The 23,437-nt window shown below is 37.9% G+C and overlaps 1 pseudogene; it reads right to left on the bottom strand.

Moving 5' to 3' along the window:
• Positions 1-11,865: 11,865 nt before the first annotated feature.
• Positions 11,866-14,064, bottom strand: LOC102016742 (annotated as a pseudogene).
• Between the last annotated feature and the right edge of the window lie 9,373 nt (positions 14,065-23,437).

The following is a 23,437-nucleotide window of genomic DNA, read 5'->3' as shown; positions in this document are numbered from 1 at the left end:
ATCAACTGAACAAACAAAAAAATTAACAAAGAATTATCAGTGCTAAACTACATCTCCAAGGAAATGGATTTAACAGGTATCCACAAAGTGTTCTACCCTAGGATAACAACATACATTCTCTTTAGCAGCACCCTGGGCTATCTCCAAAATAGACCACATACTAGTCCATAAAACAGAGTGTGTGGTGGTGCAAGCCTATAATCCTAGCATTTGGAAGGCTGAGGGAGGAGAATCACTGCGAGTTTGAGGCCACCCTGAGCTACAAAGTGAGTTCAAGGCCAGCCTGAGCTACATAGCAAGATACCATCTCAAAAAGACAAAAGCAAAAAACAACCTCTCCCCCAACAGAACCTGCTTAAACATGAAAGATTTGAAATCACCTCAGGTATACTATGAGATTATAACACATTGAAACTAGAAATTCACCACAAAAGAAACTACAGAAATTTTAAAAACACCTGAACATTAAGTAACATTTTTTCTTCGAGACAGGGTCTCACTCTGTAGTCCATGCTGGCCTTGAATTCACTATGTAGCCCATGCTGGCCTCACACTCATGGCAATCCTCCTGCTTCAGCCTCCCAAGTGCTGGGATTATAGACATGCGCCACTATGCCCAACTAAATAACACACTCTTGAGCACTCAATGGGTCACAGAAAAAAACAAGGAAGATGTTAAACAATGCCTAGAATCAAATAATAATGCCAGTACAATATACCAGCACCTATGGGACACAATGAAACAGGCCTAGGAGAGGAATTCATTGCTGTGAATGCTCACATTAGAAAAACAGAGCAAGCTCAAATAACCTAATGATGCACCTTGAGATAACAGAAAAACATGAACAGTCTAAATCCAAACCTAGTATAATAAAGAAAATCATAAAGATCAGAGTGGACATTAATAAAACTGAGACTAAAAAGCAATACAAAGAATCAATGACTCAAAGAGCTGGTTCTTTGAAAAAATAACAAAATAAACCCTTTAGTCAAACTTTCAAAAATAAGGAAAGAAAAGACCTGTATCAATGCACTCAGGAATGAAAACAGTGAAATCATAATAGACACTGCCAATATCCCATGGACCATTAGTTAACTACTATGAAAAACCATACTCCAAGAAAATGGATCTTCTTGAAGAAATGGACAAATTCCTAGACATCTATGAATTACCAAAACTGAACCTAGAAGATGTTAAAAACGCTTTAACAATCCAGTAATAACAGGCAATGAAATTGAGGCAGTAATAATTTAAAGAAAAAAATCCTACCAAGTAAGAACAGCTCAGGACCTGATGGATTTACTACTGAATTCTAAAAGACCATTAGAGAGGATATAATGCCAATACATCAAACTCCTCAAAAAAATTGAAAGGGAAGAAGTACTTTCAAACTCATTCCTAGAAGTTAGCGTTACTCTGATTCCAAAACCAAACAAGGATCCAACTAAAACAGAAAACCAGAGGCCACCTCTTTAATGAACATTGAAACAAAAATCCTCAACAAGACACTGGCAGACAAAATGCAAAAAATCATCAAAAAGATCATACATCATGACAAAGGAGGCTTCATCTCAGGGATGCGAGGACGGTTCAACAACACACAGCAAGAAATGTAATACATCACATAAACAGAAGCAAGGACAAAAACTGCACAATCATTAATAGATGCAGAAAGAGCTTGTGTCAAAATCTAACATCCATTCCTGATTTAAAAAAAAACTAAAGAAAATAAGTAAAGAAGGACCTTGCAACCCGACACAAGCCATTTATGATATAATCAACGACCAACCTCAAATTACATAAGGAAAAGCTAAAAGCTTCCCCTCTAGGGGCCACAGATATAGCTCAGTGGCACAGGTGCCTGCCTGGCAAGCACAAGGTCCTAAGTTCAATTCCCAGTACCAAAAAAAAAAAAAAAGCTTCCCCTCTAAAATTAGGAATAAGGCACATATGTTCACCATCACCACTCCTATTCAAGATAGCACTTGGAATATTAGCCAGTGGAATCAGGCAAGAGAAAGAAATAAAAGGCATATGTATACGAAAGGAAGAAGCCAAATTATTATCTGCAGATGACATGATCCTTTACACAGAAGCCCCAAAAAATTCACCAAGATTCGCAGAATTAACAACAGATTCAGAAATGGAGAATGACACAAAACCACACAAAAGTCAATAGCAAAAATGAAGATTAAAAAAAAATCAATAGTGTTCCTGAACACAATAATAAAACCACCAAGAAAGATATTAAGAAAATACCACTCACAACAGCATCAAGAAAATTAAATAATTAGGAATTAACCTAATCAAGGAAGTGAAAGAGTACAATGAAAGCTACAGTACTCTGAAAAAAGGAGATTAAAGAGGACCTCAGAAAATGGAAAGATATCCCCTGTTCCTGGATATGCAGAACCAACACTATCAAATGGCCAAACTTCCAAAAACTGATGTACAGATTTAATACAATCTGTGGTGGATTGACAACTGGTGGTTAACTTAAAATACCCAGCTGAACTGAGTCAGCGTGGTGCTGGGTGTGGGAGGCCCACCTGAGGATTGTCGCCAGCAGCATAAGAGGCAGAACTGGAGAAATGAGGCTGTTGGGAGCTGGTAGAAGCTGTAAGGAGCTGTTGGTTCTTTCGGAGGAGCTTGTCATGCTGGCTTTCCTGATGAATTTGGTTGCTTTCATCCTCTGAGGAGCTTGGGACCTTATTGGCACTGAGAATAGCTTTGGTTCACTTTGGGGGAGCTCTGCTCCTCACTTTGAGCATCGCTTCCTGGTTCCAGAGGGGAAGATGGTGCACTGCCTGTCTCCTGGAGAAGCTTGCTGCACTGGCTTTCCTGATGGGAATTCAGCTTTCCTCCTCATCAGAGGAGCTCAGGACCTCACTGTTGCTGAGGATGGCTGTGGTACCTTTTGGGGGAGCTCTGGTTCTTACTTTGCACGTCACTTCCTGGCTCCTGTGTAGATCCCTCAGTCTGCTAGTGCAGACCCTGCATCCTGCTGGCACAGACTGTCTAGATTCCACTACTGATCTCTGGTCCTCCAGTTGGATACATGGGAGGCATTGTTATGGGCTCTATGTTTTCAGCTGGACTCATGCAGAAGATCATCACAGGATCTAGGCCCTCAGCTGGATTCTTGGTCTATAGTGTGTGGACAGATTTCCTGCACTTTCTTGTATATGATTCTTTGGGTGACTATTACAAATAATCTTACAAAATATATGTCCTGTATTATATTGTTTCCTTTGCAAAATAAGCCCCAAACCAACACACAATCCTAATCAAAAGTCCAACAGAGGGGCTGGGGATTTAGCTCAGCGGCAAAGTGCGTGCCTGGCAAGCGCAAGGTTGTGAGTTCGGTTCCCAGCACCGGAGAAAAACCAAAACCAAAAAAACAAAAAAAAAAAAGTCCAACAGCATTCATTAAAAAACTAAAGAAAACAATCCTAAAATTCATATGGAACTGGAAAAGATCCAGAATAGCAAAAGCAATCCTGGATAAAGAGCCAAGCCCGAGGCATCAAATCCTGGATTTCAAGTCACTGTATATTACAAAACTATAGTAATAAAAACAGCATGATACTAGCCCAGAAACAGCGAGTCCGTGGAACAAAACAGAGGACACAGAAACAACCCCACACATATCCAGCCATCTCATCTTTAACAAAAGGCCCCAGTACACTGGAGTAAAGATACCCTTTTTAACTAAGATTAGAGGTCTCACTCAATGCAGCTATTCCCCTTCTGGGTATTTTCCCAGAAGAATTAAAAATATCACACCATAGTGATTTATGTGCACCCATGTTTATAGCAGCACAATTTGTAATAGCTAGATCTTGGGAACAACACAAATGCCTACCAACTGAGGAATGGATAAAAAGGATGTGGACTTTTTATACAATGGAGTACTACTCAGCCATAAGGAAGGATAAACTTGAGACATTTCCAGATAAATGGATACAACTTGAGACCATACAACTTGAGACCAAGTGAAATAAATTAGACTCACATGTATAAACATATTGCTCCCTGGTGTGAGAAACTGAAAGAGTAAATAAGATCCAAAATGTACAATAGATATTGGGAAATGGGAAGAAACTGTTCAAAAGGAAAGAGAAACTGGGATAGGGGAAAGGAGAAAAAAAGGAAGGGAAAAAGGAAATAAAAAGATAACCTCTTTAGCAAATGGTGCTGGGAAAACTGGCTCAACACATACAGAAAATTGAGGCTACACCCTTAACTTCCACCATATAGTAAATTAAAATCTAAATGGATCAAAGATCTAAATAATAAACAATCTGCTAGAGAATAAAATAGGTAAAACGCTTGAAATGATTGATGTAGGCAAAGATTTTGTGACCCCCAATTGCAGAAGAAATAACATCAAGAATTGACAAGTGGGATTATTTTGATAATTTTTTTTGGTACCGAGAATTGAACTCAGGACCTCATGCTTGCAAGGCAGGCACTGTGGAACTGAGCTATGTCCCTAGCCCTGACAAATTGGATATCAAATTAAAAGTTTCCTGCACACCAAAGAACCAACAGAGTGAATAGGTAACCTACAGAATGGGAAAAAATTTTTGCCACCTATTCCTCAGAGGAGTTATATCTAGTATATATAAAGAACTCAAAAAAAATTAGACCCCCCCCATAAAAGACTCAATCAAAAGATGGGCAAAGAAAATGAATAGATACTTCTCAGAGGAAGTACAAATGGCCAATAAATGGCCAAACATATGAAAAATGTTCACCATCTCTGACCATTAGAGAAATGCAAATTAAAACACTAAGATTCATCTTACCCTAGAGAAAATGGCTGTAATTAAGAAATCAAATGGTAACAAATTCCTGTGAAATTGAAAGGGAAAAAAGAAGCCTTCTATACTACTGGCCAGAATGTAAGCTAGTACAACCATTATGGAAGTTACTAAAGAAATTCCCCAAAAAATTAAAATTAGAAATTCCAGTTGATTCAGCTAGTCCCTTTCTAGATATCTCCCTGAAAGAATTAAAACATATTACAATACATTGCATACCCATGTTTACAGCAGCACAATTTATGATAGCTAAGTCTTGGAAGCGGTCTGTATGACCACCAACAGATGAATGGATAATGAAAAGGTGGTATTTACATGCAGTGGAGTACCACTCTGCCACAAAGAAGGATAAACTTGAGTCATCTGTCGAAAAATGGATATACTTTGAGACCATAATGTTAAGGGAAATAAATCAGCCATACGAGTTTAAAGAGCACATGGTTACTCTTATATGAAAAACCCCACATATAAATAAATTAAGGAGAAAAATAAAAGATGCTTGCAAACAGGGAGACAGATCCTTTGCAAAAAGAAAGGAAGCAAGGGATGGAGGGCAGGGAGGGAACGGAGACGTAAAAAGAAGTAAGACGTGTTATGTACACATATCACCTGCCTACAGTGAAGGTAACCATATGTGCTACAGACATGTGCTATTAAAGGTAAAAGTTTTTAAAAATGCATAGATACAAGGAATCCAATGTTAGGCTGCAACATAATCAGAGAAGTGGTAGAGGTGAGGGTGGTGAAGCAGACAGGATCAGGTCCTATAACAAGCTAGAATTTATAGGAAATCACAAACTACTTACAGGATTTAAACCAACACTGAGAATGGCCAGAGTTCTCACAGTTCAACTACTCCGTAGTCATGGGGAAAAGACACAGACAAGCCTGAAGGCTTTTTAAACTGTCTAGGCAAGCTACGGTGCCCTGACTTAAGTCAATAGTGATGATATTTTTCGAGAAAAGAGGACGAAAGAAAATCTTAGCAGAGTAAGAATTTAGTGAGAACCAAGTCAACTTGATTTTTTTTCTTTTTTGGCCCATGTCTGGAAGCCAGTAGTTTCACTGTTTGCTTCAGGAAATTCTTGTGAACTAATTTATCTGGGAAAACCACTGTCTTCCCAGGATAATATATGAAACACTTTTTTTGTGATGTCCACTTACTCTAAATATTGTGTTACACACCTGGTGTGACCCCAACCAGTTGCTCCACCACCACCTTCAAAAGCCTATCTTTAACCACTTTGAGTCAAGATCCCCAAAACCCTATACTCTCACCCATCTTCCCTTAACTACCAATACTCTACCGAGTGGTGTTCTTCGTGCTGCAGTAAACTGAATAAAGTCATTATCTGACCAACAAGATACTTTTTGTGGGGAACTGATGATAATGAAAAGTGAGAAAGGGAGAGAAATGTGAGAAAGAGGAAAAGAATCCCAGTATGTGTACGACCCCTGTGTTAGGTCCCAGCAAGTTGGGTAAATGCTACACAGAAAAAGATAAACAGAGTTAAGAGGAGTGCGCAAGTGCTGGGGTGGGATAAAATTTTAAATTAAGAAGCTGACACTGGGCTGCGGGTGCAGCTCAGTAGCAGCGTGCTTGCCTAGCATGAGAAGGGGGCTCCTGCATTCAATCCCCAGCCTGGCAAAAGAGTTTCTTAAACAAAGGAAGTGATATTTGAGCCAGAATTTGAAGGCGATTTAAACAAACAAAGTGAGCTATGACAGGAGAATTAGAAAGCAAACATGCAATACAAAGCTCTGCGGGAATAAGCTCAAGTTTAGGGAACACAAAAGAGGTTACTGGTTCCAGTGCAAAATGGTCAAAAATGGACAAAGAGAGTAGTACAGATGGGGCCAAGGGGGTTCTGGGTACACGCTCGTATTCATCCTTATAGGTCAAAAGCTTTAACTCTTCCTCTGAGCGGGACACATACTCTCATCGGTTACCACATTAAAGGACTGGACACAGAATTACTGAGACATGTCAGAAATAAACCTCCAGGCTTGCTGTGCGCATTTTAAAGCTTCCAACCTCATCTTCCAATATTTCCCCATGAAATCCTATGACAATCAGGTAGACGTGTCCCTGCATCATGTTTCCATCTAGAAATCTAGAAAATGCATTGTTTATTGATAGAATATCTGTTGATACCACATTTAGATTATTTAAACCTGAGAAAGGTGTATTAGATTCCACTATGGTGAAATTAAAGATATTATATCTTCACATGTACACTTGTTAATTTTGAGGTACTTATTTACAGGCCACCCATGTTGGCTGGAAGCTGTAGAGGATCCTGAATGCCAGATTCAGAAATTAGACTTTAAGATCCACAACAGTATTTTAACACAACCAATGATGAAATTCTGACACAAAACTTTGCTGCTTCACTTTCACTTTAGTTAAATGTGCAATACTGTCCAAGAGGCCAGCTAAATGTTTTACATTTTTCAGGGCAATTAACTGTATTTTTTGACAACATAAACTTCTTGAACACAGTGCTCCCTCTCTCCCTCACTCTCCCTCTCCCTCTGTGTTGTGGACTAGATCAGGATGCGCTTTCATCCACGACATAGTCATGAACTCCAATAAGCATTAAGTATCTAATTGGTGAATAATACTATACAAAGTGTTTCATGTGGAAGTTTATAGATTGTTAAGTAATCGCCCCTAACCACAAGAAGCTCACAATAAAGCAAAGCAACTAACTGCAGAACCAATTTCAAAGTACTCCATATAAGACATCATTAAAAAAGAATGGCAAAATAAAATAAAGGTTTTTAAATGTGGTCTCCTCTGTAAACAAAGACAACTGCTAAGCAAAGTTTCACTGACTTGTTATATTCATAAACTAAGGAAGTTAAAATTCCTAAAAGAGTATTTCATAGCTAGTTCAGATCATTCAAGGTATACTACTATGTCCTAGACAAACGACAGTTCTCTTAACAGAAACTAAAAAACAATAATTACGCTTCATGTAGTCAACCTACAGGCTAGAAATGAGCTTAACTGTTGGAAACATAATAAAACTAAAAAGACCAGGAATTAATGGCATAAAAAGTATAATTTCTTAATATGAAAATTTCAATGTGGTATATGTTGTAATCTTTTTATTTCCAAAACTGGATTTTGTTTTGTTTTGTTTTTTGAGACTGAGTCTCACTATGTGGTTCAGTCCTGCCTTGAACCCACAGTGTAGCCAGGATGGCCTAAACTCAGTGATCCTCCTGCCTCAACCTCCCAAGCACGGGGAGTGCTAGGATTACAGGTGTGTACCACCATGCCTTGCTGGATTACGTTAATGCTTTTTAAAAAGGCTTTAGTAAAAGCTATTGGTCAGTAAGGACACAAGACTTTTTCTACTGTGGTTATTTACATTGGAATGGATTAGTCAAAAAGACTGTAAGTCTCACCTTTCAAAAGTATGGTTTAAAGATTCTGAGAAATGTTATAAACCCCAAATAAGACACTGGCCTAACAAAAAAAAAATTCCTCTAACTAAATATATATGAAAAGTCATCTACCTGAGAATGAAAGACAAGCCATAAAATGGAAGTTATATGCTGCACATATAAAGAAGTATTTTCATATTTAAAGCATATCTAAATACTGTATCAACCAGCAAATCAAATAGCTGAGTACAGAATAGAAAATGGGCAAAATATACAAAAACCAGCCAACAACTACATGCAAAAAATGTCCCAACTTGAAACATTATACACCTGTATACCATTTTATTTTTTATTTTTTTTGTATACCATTTTATACTTCCCAGTTTGGCAAATATTAATGAATCAAACAATAATGCACAGAACAAAACACATTCTCATACTCTCACAGGATAAGGTGGTATAATTATTTTGGAAACTAATTTGGCATCATCTAGGAAAGTTTAAGATACACATACCTTTTTTGTGTGTGAGAGATAGGATCTCATTATGTAGCTCAAGCTAGCCTCAAACTCAGGGCAACCCTCCTGCCTTAGCCTCCCACATGTTGGGATTACAGACATGTGCCACCATGCCCAGCAAAGATGCATATACCCTAAAGAACCCTTACACAAGTGCATAAGCAGGAATATACAATAATGTCTGTGCAGCATTATTGTTTGTAGTTGTAAAATAATGATAAACTCTAGAACCTAAATATCCACCAACAGAGAAGACAAATACAGAAGATTCACACATTAGAGCACCACACAACAGAAACAATGAATGATCTAGAGCTATAACTATTAACTTGGATGAATTTCACAAAATTATGTTGAAGGAAAGAACAAACTGCAAAAGAATATAATATATGATTCATTTCACGAACACTAACTTAAAGTCAATACTGCTAGGGTTTTAGGACTGTTTTAAGCACTTGCATACAGTGGTCCATGAAATTCCCCACAACAAGCCCTGTCAGGTAGATTCTATTTTTTTTTTTTTCTGGTACCGGGAACCGAACTCACGACCTTGCGCTTGCCAGGCAGGCGCTATGCCACTGAGCTAAATCCCCAGCCCCTAGATTCTGTTTTTAGATAAGGAAATAGGCACCAAATTGTTCAGTAATTTGCCCAAATCACATGGGCACTAAATGGCAGAATCTGGGCATCACAATCTATGGTCTTAAATCCTACAGTAACCTGCCTCTCAAAAATACACAACATTAAGCAAGAAAGTTTATAGTTATATAATAAATATTAATATATAATATATTAATATAACATTAATTTTAATAACAGAAATGTTAATTTTTAATAATAGAAATACTAATATATCATACATATTTATATATTTCATATATAAAATATACTTAGTAAAACAATAAAGAAAAACAAGAAAATGACAAAAATAATTAGGAATACTGTTAATCTTGAGGGAAAAGAAAGGAGAATCAGGAAGTGTTTACATGGGGACTGCAAAAGTTTTAATCATGTTGTAATGCTTAAGCTCAGTATTAAGTACATAAGCTTTTGTTTCACCATGCTATATACCTATATGATCTTTTGTACAAACCATTTCATACTTTTAATTAGACTGAAAGGAAACCACTTGAAGTCTTTTCTGGAACTGTGAATAGAAATACAGTGTAGAAATAAAAACACACATGACATCTAGTGAAAAGATGTCATAGTTATAAAATTAAAGTCTATTTTTTCTAAAATGAATGAAGTTATTGAAATTTACTCTGACAAACAAAAATGAACTAGAAGCTTTTTAAAGAGCTAGTAGAGAGGTACAAGTCTTACAGAAATGGGGATTTTTCTTCTAAGTGTTTTTACCCTAAATTATGTTTATTTGTCTTTGTTCTGTAGTCACACAAATCATACCTCTAATTTAAGATCCATCTAGTATACAAGCCGTAAGTAAGGTTGGACAAGAAAGGCATCTGATATACTTCAGATAAAATCATGGTGAGAAAAAGCAGAGCAAAAAATACACCCCTAATGTACACACTTGATACACATAGGAGTCATATAAGATATATCTAGGAAACTTGACCCTGACTTTGCCCAGTAAGAGGAAAAAAAAAAAAGATCAGTAGCCAAAATGTTAAATTTCTTTCTTGTATTAAGTGGTTCCAAATGTAATAATATATAAACAAAAAAATAAAACATGGGTATTAGAGCTGGGCATGGTGGCATACACCTGTAATTCCAGCATGAATACTAAAAGACCAAAATACAAATAACAGCCATCTATGTAGTGGCATTGCTTTGATTTTAGCATTTTTTATGATAGAGAGCTAGTTTGCAAGGTTTAAAGAAAAAGAGTCATTTTATTTGATCAAATTAGAGAAGTGAAAAAAATATAAAGAATCCTAGACTCACGATTCAAGGAATAGAGGTAGGTCAATCCCCTACTTGATCAATGAATTTTAACAGCTCTGGGTTACATTAGATACCAGTCTAACTGATATAATAATTTGCTTAACAGGAACTTTTTAACTTATTAGGCTGTGTCATCAGTGTTCTGTGAAGATACTGAGGCAAACAAACAGCCAGCTTTATCAGCAAAAGCCAAAGAAATGTGTCTGCTAATATGCAGAATACAATTCATTTTAAAAGTTTATAGCTTTCTGATAGGGGTTAATTTATACACAGATTCATGGCAAAGTCAAGAAAACAAAGGGTAAATATATATAAGTTCATTTTTTTCACTATTAGAGATGGAACCTAGGGCCCTGCACATGCTAGACAAGCACTCTACTGCTGAGCTATATTCCCAGCCCAATAATTGTGAACCCTATTTTCATTTTAAACAATCACTTTATTTTTCTCCTTCTATACTTAGCCACTTTTATTTTATTTAATTAATTTTTTTTAACTCTGTATTTGTTACCTCTTAAAGCATAATGTGACCTGGGCACCCCATTTCCATTCACAGGCCTTGTTCTGAATTATTTTCCAAATAGCACTGCAGTATTCCTAGGAAGTTTCATTTCTTCCTCTAAACAATACTTCTCTTTGGAAAACAAGCCCCGTCCAGCTTCTACCATCAAGTTGTTTCAGTTTAACATACTTATTTCTAGAAGCCTAGGACATGCAGAATTGAAACTACAGGGGAAAGTTTAAAATAAGATCCTACAAGGAAACTCAAGCTATTTTAACAAATATTCCTTTAAACATCAAGAAATCTCAACACTTCAGAGACAAAAGATTTGGTCTACTAAGGAATCTAGCTCGATAAGGAAACACTTCAGACCTCACAAAGTTAACAGTAAGTTATATTTTACCACAAACATCTCAACCTGTTAAAATAAACCAAGGTGAAACTAGAGAAAGCACTGCTAGCTCTGCTTTAGTGCCTAAAGTATCACAGCATCACTTACAAGTAGAGAGAAATCTTAGGGGCTGGGGGTTTAGCTCAGTGGCACAGTGCCTGCCTGGCAAGCACGAGGTTGTGAGTTCGATTCCCGGTACTGGAAAAAAAACAAAAAAAGATACTCAGAAAGAATTCTTGTTTTCCCCTTAAGCAGTTATCATGCCATACAGACTTATATGTTAAAAAATCCTCGCAAGTATGTATTATCAGAAGGAATGAAGGTAAAGCATGAGCACACATCCGAGTGGTCTTCGGGCAGAGCTCAGTCGACTTCTTCCATGCGCAATGTGTTGTCATCTCCTTCGAGGGGCGGCATCTCTTCATTGACAGCAGCAGTGGTGTCGTCGGCGGTAGGGTCATCCTCATCGATACCTAGACCCAGTTTGATCATCCTGTAAATTCTGTTCGCGTGTGCCTGAGGGTCTTCCAGACTGAAGCCAGAGGACAGCTGCACAATTCATAAAGCAAGACTACCAGATCCTTCACAGACTTGTCGTTCTTATCAGCCTGGCCTTTTGCCTCAAGGTCTTGATGATGGAGTGGTCAGGGTTTATCTCCAGGTGCTTCTTGGCTGCCATGTAACCCATCATCGAGTTGTCTCTCAGGGCCTGGGCTTTCATGACTCTTTCCATGTTCACCATCCAGCCCTATGTGCTTGTGACAATACAACACGGGGACGTCACTAAACGTTTTGACACCACCACCTTTTCAACCTTCTTCTCCAAGACGTCTTTCAGGATCTTGCAGAGGTTTTCAAAGTTTGTCTTTTTCTCTTCCTGTTTCTTCTTCTCCTCTTCATCTTCTGGAAGCTCCAATCCCTCTTTGGTAACTGACGTTGAAGTTTTCCCCTCAAACTCCTTTAGATTTTGGGCACAGTACTTGTTGATGGGCTTGATCATATAGATCACCTTTAAGCCATGCTTCCAAAGCTGTTTCACAAAGGCCGAGTTAACTACCTGGTCCTTGGCTTCACCTGTGATGTAAGAGACGTGCTTCCGGTTGTTCATCCTGGTGCAACAGTCCTTGAGAGAAACCATCTGAGGCCCAGAAGCAGATGTGTAGTAGCTCAACAGTTCTGAAAGCTTCTTCTGATTCTGAGAGTCTTCATGTATTCCAAGCTTTATAGTCTTAGAAAACTGCTGAAAGAACTTCTTGTAGTTCTCCTTATCTTCTGCCAGTTCAGTAAACAATTCTAAGCACTTTTTGACCAAATTTTTTCTGATGACTTTCAAAATTTTGCTTTGTTGTACCATTTCCCAAGAAATATTTAGAGGGAGATCCTCAGAGTCCACCACCCCTCTGATGAAATTCAGGTATTCAAGGATCAGCTCCTCACAGTTGTCCATGATGAAAACTCTGCAGACATACAACTTGATGCTGTTTTTCTTGTTTACAAATAGGTCAAAAGGCACTCGTCGTGGGACAAAAAGAAGAGTCCTGAATTCCAACTGTCCTTGAATGGAAAAATGCTTCGCCACCAAGTGATCCTCCCAGTCACTGCTCAGGCTCTTACAGAACTTCCCGGACTCCTCATGAGTATATCACCAGGGTTTCTGGTCCAAATCGGCTTCATTTTGTTCAGTTCTTCTTGGTCAGTACACTTCTCCTTAATCTTCTTGTTGTCACCATCCTTCTTTTCTTCTTCATCAGAACTGACATCTCTACTTCAGCCTTGTCATCAGGCTCCTTCTCTTCCTTTTCTTGTCTTCCTTTTCTTCAGCCTCATCATCCCTCACTTCTTCATGTCGTTCCTTCTCCACAGACAGTGACGGGATAACAATAAACTGAGAGTGTTTCTGCAGAAGCCCTTTTCTCCTTTTTTCTTCCAGGTGCTCAGTCTGGTCTTCCTTCAGATGCAGGATAACCTCTGTTCCTCAGCCATAGGTTCACCTGTGCCAGTCCTCACTGTGAAGGGCCCTCCTCCTGAGGACTCCCTGGCGTACTGCTCATCGTCGTCATGCTTGGTGATCACAGTCACTTTCTCAGTAATTAAGTAGGCAGAGTAGAAACACCGAACTTGCCCATCATGGAGATGTCAGCGCCAGCCCGCAAAGCCTCCATGAAGGCCTTGGTCCCCGACCTGGCTATGGTGCCGAGGTTATCGATCAAGTCAGCCTTGGTCGTTCAGATCCCTGTATCCACGATGGTGAGGGTGCAATCTTGCTTGTTTGGAGTAAGATTAATGCGCAGCTCCTTGCTGGAGTCTAACTTACTGGGATCTGTCAGGCTTTCATACCTGATTTTGTCCACAGCATCTGAAGAATTTGAAATCAGCTCCCTCAGGAAGATCTCTTTATTCAAGTAGAAAGTGTTGATGATCAGTGACATCAACTGGGCAATTTCTGCCTGGAAGGTGAAAGTCTCCACCTCCTCCTCCTCCATGGGCTGGTCCTGGAACTGGGTCTTCTCCAGCACCTTGGCTAAGAGACACACAAGGTCCACGATGCAGCAGCTTGTAGATGCTGAAGCAACTCTTATTTTTTATTTGTTTGTTTGTTTGTACCAGGAATCAAACTTAGGACCTTTGCACTTGCCATGCAGGTGCTTGTGCTGCTGAACTATATCCCCAGCCCTATTTTATTTTTTATTTCTCTGGCGGTACTGGGAATTGAAATCAGCATCACTCATGCTAGGCAAGTGCTTTACCACTAAACTATAACACCGGTCCCCTACCACTTTTTAAAAATTTTGAGACTAGGTCTTGCTAACTTGCCCTGAACTTGCATCCCCTAGTAGCCAGGACTATGGGTATATGCCACTGGGCTCACCAATTTATTAAACAGGGTACATGGAAGGGTACCCTGAGCACTGTACTGGCTTATTTCAGAGAACTCTACCATCTAAAGCCTTTTAAGAACAGATTATTCTTACTTTTCAATAGTTAAAACTAAAAATTACTTTGCTCATCAGCTGCCAGACCAGAGATTTAAACAAACCAAAAATTAAGTCTTGACTGTCCTAAAACTGGTATGTGAGAACAGAACAGTGTTACAGTCTGAACGCCCCAGTTCTCTAGCAACACACTCCTCAGCCCTGATTAACATTTAGACCACATGTCTGAACCCTGGGACCACAGTGTAGCACTCACTTCAGGTCCAACAGCTCCTTAAGATTATGTATACACCTGAATGTATGTGTCTGTACTTTCTGGGTCTAGATTCTTTACCTTTCATCAGAATCTCAAAGGATTCTATAGCAACAGAAAAATTTACCATTGATTTTACAGCAGTCCATGATCCTTATCTGACTTTAAGGTTCTGCCTTATGAATTTCCATCTTCCTACTTAAACTTTGTCCACAAAATTCCTTTTTTGTTTTGATACAGAGCTTTCCTATTCACTCCATAAAGATAATAGTTGAAAGTCAGAACATCATAAAATAAGAAAGGATCATGCAGTCAAAGGTGCTTTCAAAAGCTGAACCTGAATATATATTTAAGGAAGTTTTTTGTTTTTGGAGGTTGAGGCAGGAGGATTGCAGTATTATGGCTTGTACTGGATGTCCCCCCAAAGCCTATGCAGTCATAGATGGGGCCTCAACAGGAGAAATTGGTCACTGAAAAGACTAGCAAGACAAAGCCAAGTATTTCAGAAAAGGACAATAGAAAATATAGCCTGAGGACATCACAAGAACCAGCAGGATTCCACCTTTTGCAGCCTCAAAATTTTAAAAGTGAAAGACTTTGGTTTGAGAAGAAAGCCCCAGAGCACCATGTTCCAGAAGGGCAGCAGCCTAGCAAAGTTTTTCCTCGGGATTTGGTTCACAGGCACTCGACCCCTACAGCCAAGAGACAAGTGTGTAAAGCTGCAGGTGCAGTGGAGATCCTAAAAGGCTGGAGAAGCCAGGAATGTGGATCATCTGAAGACAGCTGCAAAGAGCAAGTAAAGCCAGGCAAAGAGAGCTACAACCATGGGAGCTTCAATCACTGGCAGTGCCATAGGGGCAGAGCCACTCAAACCCCTTGGAGGTCACATACTGCCACAGATTGCTTTGAATGCTAGACTTAGAATACAGGCCTTAATTCTTGTCCTAGATTTTGGATTTGCCTTAGTCTCATTTCTTTTATCCTCTATTTGTATCTTTTGGAATGAAAAGGTTATCTTGTGCCAAAGTGCGTTAACTTTCATTTGTACAGGAGCTTGCAAGCTAAGAGTTTGCCCCTAAATTTCAGAGGTGACTTTGGATGTGGACTTTTCAGCAATGCTGAAACTGTTAGGACTTTGGTAACTCTTAGGGATGGACTAAATTTTGCCTTTTGCATAAAGGGATGTACATGAGTCTTTAGGGGGCCAGAGGCAAAATGTTACGGCTTATCCCTGGATGTCCCCCTAAAGCCTGATGCAGTCAAAGGTGGGGATTTTTCAGAAGTAGCTAGATCTAGAGTGTGTGATGCTGGTTAAGGGTGTGTGATTACTAAATTAGTGCACTGATCAGTTTGGCATAGTTCTGGACAGGATTAACGGTGCCCCACTCTGTGTGTGAGTGCTAACCGCCTTAAGGATAGGTAGGCTGGGTAAGATATAAGATATAAGCGATAGGAAGAGGGTCATGGGTTGCTTGCTGCTGACTGCTGTCTGCCTTCTGCCTACCCTGCTTTGCCATGGACTATTTCTCCCCCACAATGTCTCTCTGCCATGCCACCCTGCCGTGGAGCCAGCCAACTATGAGCTGAAACCCCTATACACCTTGAGATAAATAAACCTTTCCTCCTTTAACTTTGGGTGTCAGGTATTTCGTCTCAACTATGAGAAAAGTAACTAAGACACCTTGCTCCCCCAATTTTTTTTTTTTTAAAAAAACACCTCTTCTGAATTTGTTCTTCACTTACAAAACCAATTTTATCTTTGGTCCCTTGCCTTTCAACTGAGAAAAAAACCTGGTGAATTAAATTTATGATTCAGTAATACTTCTTATGTCTTACAGATAAAAATACACATGGTCATCACCCAGAACCCTAAGAACACACATACACAGACAGACTTCATTAGAATAATATTACTTCAAGGATTCAATCCCTACTTACAGAACAAAATAATTTTGGTCTGATAGCAAAGACTGATTTAGCAAAGAACATCTTGATGAGAAAGGGTAAAACCGCTGAGAATGTTAGCCTGCTTTTACACTGACTCTCCTCATCTAAGCATCTGTCAAGTGTGGGAAGAGAAAAAGGTGCTGGAATCTGGAGAGGCAGACTGGAACAAAAATAATTTGGTTCAAAGAATGAGAGGCGGGGGAGGGGAAGAGAAAAAATGGAGAGAGGAAGAAAAGCCCCTGGAAAATTTATAAAAATAAAAAAAGAAGCTGTTAAAAACATCTCTGCTCATCTCTATTTACAAGTAAGTTGGCAAATCACGTACATACCTCATTTCTTCAATTCTTTAATCCTCTCTAATCTTATTTCTCCCTTTCCCTTATTCACTCCACCAACAAAACATTGCTAAAATGTATCTCAGTTTCACTGCTCCTATCTCCACCACCGGAACCACCATGGTCTAAAACACCTTGTTTCTTACAGAACTAGTACAAACCAGCAACTAGGATTTACTGCTATTTCTCCTATTGTCCCTCTTTGGTCAACTGTTTACACCACAGCCATGTAATCTTTAAAAACTGTAAAAATTGGGTCATGGCACTGCTTAACAGTTCCATGGCTTTCTAACGCATCCTCAAATTAAATTCCATGGCTTTCTAATGCATCTTCAAATTAAATTCAGCATTCTGTCAGTACGGACTAATAATTTAAATTACTGAAGAAGTGCTTATAACTGCCCAGAGTATCACAACGGTCAGTAAATGTTAGCACAAGAACATATGCCCGCTGCCTGACGCCCTCACCTTGAGGTGACGCTCTCTTTAACCTACTCTTGAGGATCCTTTCCGTTAACTGCAAACTTGTTTCCACTTTGGGCCTGCTGTTTCTCTCTCCCCGAAATGTTGTTCTCCCAGACACTTCAAGTGCTTCTGCTTTTCCTCATTCATCAAGTCTCAACTTAAATGTTGTCTTGCTGATGAAGACTTATTTCTCCACTTTCTAAGTACTGTACCATCTTCTATAGTTCTTTGTTATACTATTTACTTCCTTCACAGAGCTTTATATTTCATAACCAATTTTTTGTTTCAATAGTTAACTCTTCCTTGAACATTATCAGATGCTTCAATATCCATTTAATAAATTCTCTAACTTGTTTAAAGTAGGAAACACTGCTTTTTGGTCTATCTGGAACAACCTTTGTTTTTTTTGTACTGGAATCGAACTCATGACCTCAGGCTTACCAGGCAAGTGCTTATGTCACTGAGCTATATCCCTGGTCCCTATCTGGAACAATCTTAATATAAATATATATCATCGGTCTAACATAAATATATTTAAAAAACACAGTTGAGTCTTCCTTTGTAATTCAAATTAAAAATCTTTTTAAAGATAAATGTAACAAAGGTTTATCTTTTAAAATCCACATATTTCAAAAATTACAATTACACCTGTAAATGACTTGTGGATCATAGGTCATGGCATAAAGAAGCAATTATAATAGCATAATTTAAAGTTTAAATATATATAACAAAAACTCCATTGCAAAACTCATGAGCTGCTTTTAAATGTACAGCTTCAAATGCTTATATTAAAAAATAAGGACTGGCGGCTATAAATCAGAGGTAGTGTATGCTTAGCATGTGTAAGGCTGTTAGTTTGATCCTCAGCACCAAGAACAAACCAAATCCAGTAATTGATAAGCATATAAAAGAATCATAAAAAGAAAAAAAAACTATAAGAAAATAGCACTTCAGTTTTTTCACTGAAAATGAAAACTAGAAGTGATGGATAAAATTTTATTGGAAAAAAAGAGACCTCTAACTTACAAACTTGAGTTGAATTTTGATAGTCTCTTGGGAGAGAATAGAAGTCAAGTGGCAGGCCCCTCCACCAGGCAATCTAACAAAGATCTCTGCATATAAAGTTGCACTCCCCACCCTCAGTTTCATCCTCAGGAAAAAAGTAGAAATAGTTTCATTCTAAGTTGCCTTCCTAGTGCTGAACAGAACAAGCACTTCTAAGAGGCTGTGAATATTGCTAGGCCCCCACGTACATCTGCAACCCAATTAACTTCATTTGATGGGCTAAAACACCTCATTTTCCAGCTGTTCCTTAGACAGAAGACTAATACCTAGAATATTAACGAACTCCAAAAAATTAGACCCCCCCCAAAATTAAAGACCCAATAAAAATGGGCAACTTAAGTGAATAGACATTCTCAGAAGTACAAACAGGCAATAGACATATGAAGAAATGAAAATTAAAACAACACTGAGATTCCATCTTACCCTGGAAAGAACGGCCATCATCAAGAAATCAAATAATAATAAATTCTGGCGAGGCTCAAAAAACCAAAACCCTTTGACTCAGCTATTCCCATTCTAGGTATCTTCTCAAAAGAATTAAAAACATGTTATAGTGATATATTCATATCCATGATTATAGAAGCACAATTCATAATACCTAGATCTTGGAAACAGCTTATATGTCCATCAACAAGTGAGTGGATAAAGAAATGCAGTATTTATATACAATGGAGTATTACTCTGCCATACAGAAAAAAAAAACTTCAGTTGCTTGTAGGAAAATGGGTCACCTTCAGACCATAATGTTCAGTGAGATAAATGAGAAATACAAGCTTAAGTATCTCCTGGTTTCTCTTATATGAGAAATCCAAAGTATAAAGGCAAAATAAAAGACGTAATATGAAGTAGGGAGAGAGGTCCTTTTCAAGGGGAAGGAGATCAAGAGCAGGAGGGAGGGGGAAGGGAGTGAGACGGGAGAGGAGGAAAGGGGACGAGAAAGGGAACTGAGGTGAGTTGCATGCATGTGCCAGCTCCAAACAAGGCACTGTAGTAACACATTTAAAAAATTAAAATATCTCAAGGCATGAACTTAGAGAGTCACCAAACTATAGTACCTCAAGGCACCTGGAAAAATACAAAGGCAAATAATCTTGAAGGAAAACATTTCCACCTTGGGCCTCAAAGAATACTCACAAAATATTTTTTCCAGGAAAAATAATCACTTCACAGTCATAACCTTATACAGAATAAAAAAAGAGAAACCTGCACATCTAGGCACAGCATATTTTTTAAAATGCCTATATTAACAAACAAAAAGGAAAAACATATCATTTACAATAGTAATAAAAAATAGTGAAAAAAATTAAAATGTAAAAACTAATCTAATAATTAAATCTATGAGAATATTTAAGAGACCTTTAGGGGTAAAATACCTTTACTGAAAATATTTTCAAATATATAAATAAATAGAAAGATGTACCATGGTCATGAGTAAGGAAGGCACAATACCTTAAAATAAAGGGAATAAATTAAAGGCATCGTAGATTAAAAATTGTGGAGATCTTGGACTCATACACAAAACAAGGCCCATTCTTTAAATAATAGCTTTTGAGTTCTTACAAACTTGACAATTTTTGCAAAATTACCTTCTATTCATGGTATAAGTTTAGCAACTGAGATATATTAGTCACTGACATGTATTTTACTTTAATTATATCGGAGCAAAGGCTGAAGGAGCACTGTAGAATTCTGACAGCTACACTAAACAAGTATGGGTAAATTCTAGTTGAATACACTGTGCTCCTATTAATTCAAAGGTCAATCAGTATGCACATTCACTGTAAGTGAAAGTTCTGATTACCACTCTTAAAAGTGATAAAATATCGCCAACATTTTATAGAATATATGAAGTTTTAGTTCCTAGTAATTATTACTCAACAATGCTAAAATGCCACCTCCTTAAAAGCCACCTGAAAAATTTGGACATTTTGAAGCTGTGCTATCAAGAATAAAACAGAAAAAGTACATTTGTAATAATGTGTGTTCTTTAGTGTACTTATACGTGATCTTTATATACATAAAATCCCTTATCCATATGAGATGTATAAACAGTTGTCCAATTTGTTTTATACCATATCTGATCTTGGTCAAATTTATTCTAGGTCTAATTTATTCAAGTTTAATTTTGGTTTATGTAAGTTTTGTGACCCTCTAAACTTTGCTCTATCTAAATTGTCTAACAAAGAATGAGCAATAACCCTAACTTGCTTCATTAGTTGCTAAGGTCTAACACTCGTAGCTGGCACATACTGCTTACTATGTGCCAGGCACGATTATAGTGTTCTGTATATATTAAATCATTTAATCTTCACAACAATTCTATGGTAGCACTATCACCATTTCACATAATGGAACACTGAGGTATAAAAACTTAAGTAGCTTTTTTATTGTCATACAAGTGGAGAAGCTTAGAAATTCATACCCAGATAGTCTGTCTCTAGAACTCAAACTTTTAGTTACTATATTACACTATTTTTCACAATACAAGATAAATGAAAATTTTATGTGGGACAAAAAAACCTCGGCATTGAAATCCACAAGTGTTGGGCTGGGGATTTAGCTCAGCGGCAGAAGCGCCTGCCTGGCAAGCGCAAGGTCGTGAGTTCGGTTCCCGGTTCCGGAGAAAAACAAAAAAAAAAAAAAAAAAGAAATCCACAAGAGTTAAATACAGTTAAGCAATATTAAGACCAATACAATTGTTATAGATTGACATTTCACAACTATTTCAAAGTGTCATGGCCACGATTAAGTTTTGAAGTTGTACAGACCTGGCTCTGAATCTTGGCAGTACTTGTTAGAAGCTGTATCACTTTGGACTTTGGACAAGTTTTGTAACTTCAAGTCTCAGTTTCCTCATCTGTAAAATGAGAATAATAAACGTCTCACAAATTTGTCAGTAATATAGCTATTGCTGCATTACACAATATAGTAATGCCAAACAAAACACACACAAAATATAGAAAGGAAATTCTCAATTTTCTCCCAGAAAACACTTTATTACAATGATACAGCAAAGATGGTAACTCCAAATCACTGCAGCAACTCTAAGATCCCTGCACTAACAAAGAACCACAGCCTCCTCTAATGCATAACAAATGATTGCCTAGAGGCAAAAGTCAAATGCCTAGAGGTAAATCACTGGGTGTTTAAAATATAGCATATACATAAAGAAAAAGAAATGATAAGACATTGTTATTTATTAGGGCAAATCCCACTCCACACACATTCCTAAGACCAACAGTATTAAAGAGGCCTAAAAGAGGAAGAGCTGTAAGAAAGGTGGGTAGAAAATGGACCCAGAATTATTGCAATACAGGGGAAACATATTCAAAATGATCCAATCGTATCTATCTCCGTTTTCATATGAGCTAAGACAAAAAATATCCTATTCATTTTCTTGTAGCAAAAAACAGCTCTTCAGAGTATTAAAAAATTGCTTGGCTTGGAATTTTGTTTTTGTTTTATAGATTTCTTCCTGTTCCAAAGAAAATATATGGCTGGTAAAGGGTAAATATTACAGAATTATAGTTTATAAAAGGGACTGAAGGTTTATAAATGAAAAATGGTCAAAAAGAAAATGTGGAGGGCCTAGAGATATAGCTCAGCGGCACAAGCACCTACCTGGCAAGCGCAAGGTCCTGAGTTCGATTCCTGGTACAAAAAAAGAAAAAAAGAAAATGTGGAAAGGAAAAAGAAAATTTGTGTATTAGTCTTCTTGAGACAGGGTCTCGCTATGTAATTCAGGTTGGCCTGGAACTCACAACGATCCTCCTGCCTCAGCCTCCCCAAGTGCTGGGATTACAGTGTGTGCCACCATGCCCGCCAAATCTGTGTATTAGAAATCTTTGGTTTACAGAGAAAATTACATATGTAAAATTAAGTTATAAAATGGTATCTTAGGCTAAAAACAAGGCAATTCATCAGATCAAAAATTTATAGAGTACCTATGCAATATAATTAATATGCAATATAATTATAATATTCAATATTAGCATGGGTACAGAAAAATAGTGACATAATCTTTAAGCTCTAGGTTCTTAAAATCAAGAATTTTTTAAAAACTATAATGGAATACTGTAAATGCTTTAAGAAAGGCACAAATTGCTACATGTCTTCAGAGGAAGTTGAGATTACTACAGTAGAGGGAAGAAATGAAGAAAGTCTCCATGGAAGATGCAGCATTTGAAAAGTGAGATTCTAACAATCCTAATCCTAACTTTTTTTTTGTACCCGGAATCGAACTCAGGGCCTTGTGTTTGCCAGGCAGGTACTGTGCTGTTGAACTACATCCCCAGCCCCTAATCCTAACATCTGAACATAAAAGTAATTTAAACCAAAAAGCTTTCCATTTGTCTAGAATGAGGTGTATATTTCCTCTTAGTTACCATTAAGATGGACAGTGAAAAATGAAAATGTACTTTAAAAACTAAGAATATTTTCAAAAAGGAAATTTGACAATACTAGTCATGTCATCACACTATTTGATAATAACAGTTATATCACCAGTCAATTGCCATTTATCTTCAAATATTTTAGAAGCTTATGCTAAGGAACGTGAAAGACATTTTTAAATTTTTGAAACTAGAGATTGAATCTAGGCCTTCTGCAAAGAGGCACTGTTATGGTTTGTGTCTGGGTATCCCCCCAAAGCCATATGCAGTCATGGGAGGGCTTTTAGAGTTTATGATTGATTCACGGGTGTGAGTGCTGCACCGCCCTGGGGCAGGTAGTCTGCATACCAATGTAAGGGAGGAAAAGAGGCTGCTTGCCACTCCTCCCCTTTTGCTATCTTCCACCTCCATGAATGGTTGCCCTCTGCCATGTGCCACTCTGCCTTGGAGCCAGCTGACTATGGACTGAAACCTCCACAAACTGTGAGCTAAATTATTTTGTCCCA

The sequence above is a fragment of the Chinchilla lanigera genome, unplaced genomic scaffold, assembly GCF_000276665.1.
Source record: "Chinchilla lanigera isolate Chin_1 unplaced genomic scaffold, ChiLan1.0 scaffold00122, whole genome shotgun sequence".
In the NCBI taxonomy this organism is placed as follows: domain Eukaryota; kingdom Metazoa; phylum Chordata; class Mammalia; order Rodentia; family Chinchillidae; genus Chinchilla; species Chinchilla lanigera.
The sequence above is the reverse complement of the archived record's forward strand: the minus strand, read 5'-3'. Positions and strand labels throughout refer to the sequence as shown.